Raw genomic sequence first — 6,842 nt, 5'->3', positions numbered from 1 at the left:
ATGGCTAACTGTGGTTCAAGTCCTGGACCTGATGGCTTTCTCTCTCTCTCCCTCTCTCTTGTCATATAAATGAATGAATGAATGAATAAATAAATAAAGTTAAATAAAATATTTTTTAAAAACATGCGAGGAGGAGAAAAGTTGCAGAAAACTTTATTACCTGCAGTTCCTGAAGATAATATCACACCCATGAAAGAAAGATGTGTAAAAGGATATTCAGAATACAGAAGAGCTTTTGAAAACTAAAAAGCAATGACTAAAATGTAAAAATTAATAAAAGATAAATTTGATGATATCTGAGTTGTTAGAACAAAAAAAATGGAGAGGAAAAAAATTAATCTCAGAGGTCTGACATCTGAAAAATAGGAATTATAGGAAAAGAGAACAGAAGAATGGAGAAAAGAAAATGAATGATTCAAGAAAACTTTCCAGTTCTAAAAGACATGTTCTCATATTATCGAAAGGATTCATCAAATGCTCAGCACATCAACCCTAAAAAGATCAGCACTGGGACCAGCAGGTGGTGTGGAAGTTAGGGTGCTGGTTAGACATCACCGACTGCACAGGATGAATGCTCTTCACAGTGACTCGAAAAACACCTGAATCCCAAGAGGAAGATGGAGGGAAAGGGATTGCAGTGTGGCCATCATCCTTCCAGAGGGTGAGTCCTCTCTTTTCATCTCTCTCTCTGGAGAACGCATGCACCCTATAGCAAACTATTAAAATAATAATAAATCCACACCAAGAGGCACATCATCACAAAATCAAAGAAAATCAGGAATAAAAGAAGATATTTAAAGTTTCCCGAAGAAAAAAAAATTTTTTTTAAGAATTATTTTATTGAACTTTATTTATTCATTTGTTTATTTCAATTTGACCAGAGAGGGACAGAGAGAAAGCAAGCCACCAGGTCTGGGACTCAAAACGTGGTTGATCATGTGGGAATCCAGCATCTTTAACTACCATGCCACCTGCCGACCCCGACCCCTCCGGAAGAAAAATTTTAAAAGTCGCATTTAAGAGACCAGGTATCAGAATGGCATAGAAATTCTCCATGGAATCCCACGAAGCTGAAATGCAATGAAGCAGAAGCCTGGTCACAGTGGGAGGGCACTGCAGCCAATGGCAGAGGCTGTGGGAAGATGCCAGGGAGCTGGGTTTGGTTTCTGGCTTGACCTAATCAGATCAGTCTCTGTGGTCTGTCTGTGGTTCTAGCTAACTGGGAGGCTGGGTCAGGAGATCTCAAGGTGATGAGACCCTGTCAAAAACCATCACCTCCGTCTCTCCCCTTTCCTCCTAAGGAAAAAAAGAAAAAAAAATAGAACATAGAATTTACTCTCAGGCAAAATACTAGTGACATCTGTGAGTAGGCTAAAGATATTTTCAGATATCTACCACATATTTTAGAAAGCACCTGAAGGATAGATAGTTTCCAAAATTAAGATGTCAAGAAAGGACTATTTAGGACCTAGAAGGCAGAAAATCCAACCAAAGGGAGGAGAAGGAAAGTCCCAGGACAGAAGTTAGAAACTCTCTAGACTGGAGGATCAAGGACTTTGGGAGGAAGGTCATTCTCCATAAAATGTGCAACCAGGGAGTATCTGATGTACTGGATATTGTAAAAGGGGATCTGGCCAGCCGACGGCCTGGTGGTGAAGGGAGCCGGATGCCACATAACCAACTGCAGTTCGATTCCCAAACCTAGCAACTTGAAAAACATACCAGGCATGTGTGTGTGCCCAAGATCCTGACAGGATGGAGAAATGGAGAAGGATTGTGCCATAGTCACACCTCATTGGGGATGCTTTGTTTCTCCCTCTCTCTCTGGCTCTAGCAAATAAATACATGGGGATTTTCAGAGTTTGGTCAGGGTGGGTAATAGCTACATAGAAAGGTCAATAAGCTCTCAGCTCTCAGCCCACCTGTCCTGGTTTATAAGCTGTCTTCCTTATATTTATAGTGGTATTGAGTCAGGATGTTTTTACTTGGAGCCAAAGAGTGAAGCAGTAGTTCCTATAGAACTAGTAACAACTACAAAGCTAGAAAACAATACAAAACGACTATTTTTAGACAATAGAATGGGGAGGGTGGGGATTCTTCGAAGCAAGAAACATGAGATAAGCCCAGTGTGTCCTCACTTATGCCTTGATCAGGAGAGAAAATCCCAGAAGGTGGGTTCTTTGACAAGACTAACAGCGATAGACCTGTGGCCACAGTGATCATTAAGAAGAGAGAAGACAAGACATACCTATAGCGATGATGGAAGGTGGTGTCCCTATAGCTGTTACCTCAGTAAAGGGTAAGATCTGAGCCACTTGGATCAAAAATTACTTGAGCCAGCCCCATGGCCCTGGTGGCTGAAAAAACATGCTGAGTACATGTGTTTCGATGGGGTGGAGAAATGAGAGAAAAGGGAACCCAGCATGACTATATGCCATTGAATTGTGCTCTGCTCCCTCCCTCCCTCCCTCTCTCTTTTTCTAGTGGGTACACTCTGGCAATTAGAAAGAAAAAAAATTTTCTTTCACCATGAAATTTACCAAACTTGATCAAGAATAGAAAAGCCAGTTAACCCTATGTCTGTAAGTAAAAACCTTCTCACAAAGAAGACTCCAGGTGCTGATGCTCCACTGGTACATTCTACCAAGCATTAGAAATTATTATTAAAAGTTTTACTCCGGTGCAAGAAAGAGAGGGTCCTGCCTGTGGTCCCCTCCGGCCTTGGCCATCTCCGGCCATGGCACAGGAGCACCCGGCCTACTCAGGGAGGTCTGAGCTGCAAAGGTGGACCCTTCTCATGGGGTCAGCCAGGCAGGTTGTAGCTATGTCACCGTTCAGCCTGCTCTATCAGCTTTTTTTTTTTTTTTTTTCAAAAGAATTATTTAACTTTATTATCTTAATTTGAGAGAGAAAGTGTAAGTGGGAAAGAAAGCCACCAGGACTTGTGGTTGTCAGCTTTTAAGGAAGAAATGTCAGTCTTACATGGACTTGCAGAAAAGTGTTCCCCAACTCGTAATCTACATAGTGGCCAAGAGCAGGTCCAATTTCACTGTGACTCTCAACCCCTGAGAACAGTGAGCAGGTCTGGTCTGGCCACAGCTCTCTCAGCAGTGGTTCCCACTTGCCTAAACGGTGGCCCTTGACTGAACCCTAGCCACCGAGAGACGAAGGGCTGAAAGCTGGCAGGTGGTACTTACTAACTGCTTGGCCAAAGGCGCCTGGGACCTTCATGCCTACACATGGCTACATGCCTTGCCTCTGTGGACTCACTGACAGGAAGAGGAACAAGGTTCCAGCTACTGCTGACATCAGCGCAGGGCATCCCTGACAGCCCAGACTCACCAGCCGGGATGTGGCAGTGGTCTGAGCGTGTATTCTGAAGGTGCTGTGTCATCGCAAGTTACTGGTGATGGCAGCTGGCACGCATGCCCCCATTCCCTTCTCCGTACATGTGTGTTTCATTCTGAGAACAGGGAGGTGACCCACTGCTGCTCCCACTCTGCACCCTGCAAATGGGGAGGGCAGGGAGTTAGGGTTAGTGACGAGGAGGAAGTGACTGTTGAAAAGCAAGGAATGAAAGGCCAGACAGTGTGTCTTACATTTTAAAATGAAATGTATCAGTTTGAAAGTTGAAAAAAAAAAAAAGACCTGCCTAAATTTGCCCCCCTTTTCTCTAATTCTTGGGCTGTTTATTGGGGTCCCTTTCTCTCCAGCCAGTTTACTGGAGTAGGGCTTTGCAAAGCTGGTTTCCTAGCAGCCAAATGCAGAAGGCCCATTCATATCACAATGGATGGAAGGGAAAAAAAGAGCTGGGCTTGTTTAAACTGCCTCTGTCTTCACTCACAGCTGATGTCGTGGGCATTGTGACCTCCACAATGGCACTAAAGGACTCATTGTGGCCGAAAACAAATCAAAACAGAATGAGGGGTGCTAAGATAAAAGAGTTGTGCAACAAAATTGCTAAAAAAAAATCTAAGTCTTACATCTGAGATTTATGTTACCTTTTGGCTGTATGGCCTATTGACCACTATTTATAATAACCACGAGTTTAATAAACAAAAAGAAATGGGAACTTTATGTACATTTTTAAAGGCCCTTACACAGAAAGGGCATGTTGGGTTGCTTTGGGAGCTGTTTGATAATTATTGTTCTTTGTTTGCACAACATTTGGGGAGCCTGCAGCACACTCGTATTTATGTTCCTTCTGGTAAACATGCCCTCGTTTTTTTTTCAAAAGAATTATTTAACTTTATTATCTTAATTTGAGAGAGAAAGTGTAAGTGGGAAAGAAAGCCACCAGGACTTGTGGTTGTCAGCTTTTAAGGAAGAAATGTCAGTCTTACATGGACTTGCAGAAAAGTGTTCCCCAACTCGTAATCTACATAGTGGCCAAGAGCAGGTCCAATTTCACTGTGACTCTCAACCCCTGAGAACAGTGAGCAGGTCTGGTCTGGCCACAGCTCTCTCAGCAGTGGTTCCCACTTGCCTAAACGGTGGCCCTTGACTGAACCCTAGCCACCGAGAGACGAAGGGCTGAAAGCTGGCAGGTGGTACTTACTAACTGCTTGGCCAAAGGCGCCTGGGACCTTCATGCCTACACATGGCTACATGCCTTGCCTCTGTGGACTCACTGACAGGAAGAGGAACAAGGTTCCAGCTACTGCTGACATCAGCGCAGGGCATCCCTGACAGCCCAGACTCACCAGCCGGGATGTGGCAGTGGTCTGAGCGTGTATTCTGAAGGTGCTGTGTCATCGCAAGTTACTGGTGATGGCAGCTGGCACGCATGCCCCCATTCCCTTCTCCGTACATGTGTGTTTCATTCTGAGAACAGGGAGGTGACCCACTGCTGCTCCCACTCTGCACCCTGCAAATGGGGAGGGCAGGGAGTTAGGGTTAGTGACGAGGAGGAAGTGACTGTTGAAAAGCAAGGAATGAAAGGCCAGACAGTGTGTCTTACATTTTAAAATGAAATGTATCAGTTTGAAAGTTGAAAAAAAAAAAAAGACCTGCCTAAATTTGCCCCCCTTTTCTCTAATTCTTGGGCTGTTTATTGGGGTCCCTTTCTCTCCAGCCAGTTTACTGGAGTAGGGCTTTGCAAAGCTGGTTTCCTAGCAGCCAAATGCAGAAGGCCCATTCATATCACAATGGATGGAAGGGAAAAAAAGAGCTGGGCTTGTTTAAACTGCCTCTGTCTTCACTCACAGCTGATGTCGTGGGCATTGTGACCTCCACAATGGCACTAAAGGACTCATTGTGGCCGAAAACAAATCAAAACAGAATGAGGGGTGCTAAGATAAAAGAGTTGTGCAACAAAATTGCTAAAAAAAAATCTAAGTCTTACATCTGAGATTTATGTTACCTTTTGGCTGTATGGCCTATTGACCACTATTTATAATAACCACGAGTTTAATAAACAAAAAGAAATGGGAACTTTATGTACATTTTTAAAGGCCCTTACACAGAAAGGGCATGTTGGGTTGCTTTGGGAGCTGTTTGATAATTATTGTTCTTTGTTTGCACAACATTTGGGGAGCCTGCAGCACACTCGTATTTATGTTCCTTCTGGTAAACATGCCCTCGCTGCCCAGCAGCGTCCCAACACGGTAGCCCCGCCCTGCCTGAACCCACACGAGATGTTGGAAACCCCAGCCCAATTCTGCAGGCAACAGGTGGAAAGTTGAATAACTTCACACGTTTTTCAGGAGAGGGGGTGGGCGGGAGGAAAGGGCTTTTGGGAGCCGATTTAAGGATTAGATCAGATGTTATTGCTAGTGAAAAATTAAACAGCCCGGTGCTCTGGGGAGTGCAGATTAATATATTTAGTGACTCCGCACACAAAGGCTGCTCATTGTGGCCACGTCTGAATGCCCATGAATAGGACGGAGCATATGCGCCCCGTCACCGCAGGTGCCCACATCTGTTCTTCCCGGGCAGATGCTCACAGAAAAGGGAGGTGGGGGAGGCGGGGAAGAAGGACAGCGCGTCCTCAGCGTCCACGCCGACTTGTCGCGGGCTCCTCGGGGGCGGCCTGGGGGCACTCTGGTCCTTCGGGGGCGCTCGTGGGCAGGGCTCCGAGGACCCTTGAACAGCACGTGCCCGAGGCCCACCCGCGCAGGAAGCGCCGGGAGGCCACCCAGAGCCGGGCTGGGCTCCCGGGCGCGCGCCAAGTTCTCCAGGTCACTGCTCCAGAGCCACTGTGAGTTCCAGCGAGCAGGGACCAGCGTGGGTGATTGACGGGTCCCCCTGGGGACCAGGGGCGACAGGTGCCGCGACCTCCCCCGGTGGGGGCGCGTCCTAGGAGAGCAAGGGCTTGGGCCGCGGCCCAGCCCCTCAACGCCTTTTCTTTCCCTTCTTCATTCAGCTGCTAGAAGACAGAGGCTTGCGTTTCCAGGTGCGACGCCGGGACCTCCCGGATCGAGTAGTGAAAGGCGCCGCGGGCCTGGCAGAGGCCCAGGGGGCCCGGCCCAGAAGGGACTGGTTTGGGTCGACCTGCATGCAACAGGGCGGCTTCGGGTAGTTTAGCCGGAGGCCCCGCAGTGGTGGGGGAGGGGCGAGTACCCGCCTCCAGCTCTGGACCCAGCACCGGTGGCTCTCCCAGCGTCCCTGGCTCTACCACCGCCTCCAGGAAGCCCTACGGAGTGCCAGCTCCCGGTTGCTAGTCTAGGGTCCAGGTTCGTAAAACCGGAAACAGCTCCTGCCAGGGCGACAAGGCCTCCACCTAACGACCCCCCGCCTGGTCCGGGGTACCCGCACGTTCGGGAGTGGGAGCTCGAGGGGCCACTCCGGGCCTCGCTCCAGGCGGGCGGGGGCAGCGGCCGCGGGGAACTTCACCCTGGAAC

Source organism: Tupaia chinensis, unplaced genomic scaffold (assembly GCF_000334495.1).
Source record: "Tupaia chinensis unplaced genomic scaffold, TupChi_1.0 Scaffold000132_1, whole genome shotgun sequence".
Taxonomy (NCBI): domain Eukaryota; kingdom Metazoa; phylum Chordata; class Mammalia; order Scandentia; family Tupaiidae; genus Tupaia; species Tupaia belangeri.
This window is presented reverse-complemented; position numbering follows the sequence as displayed.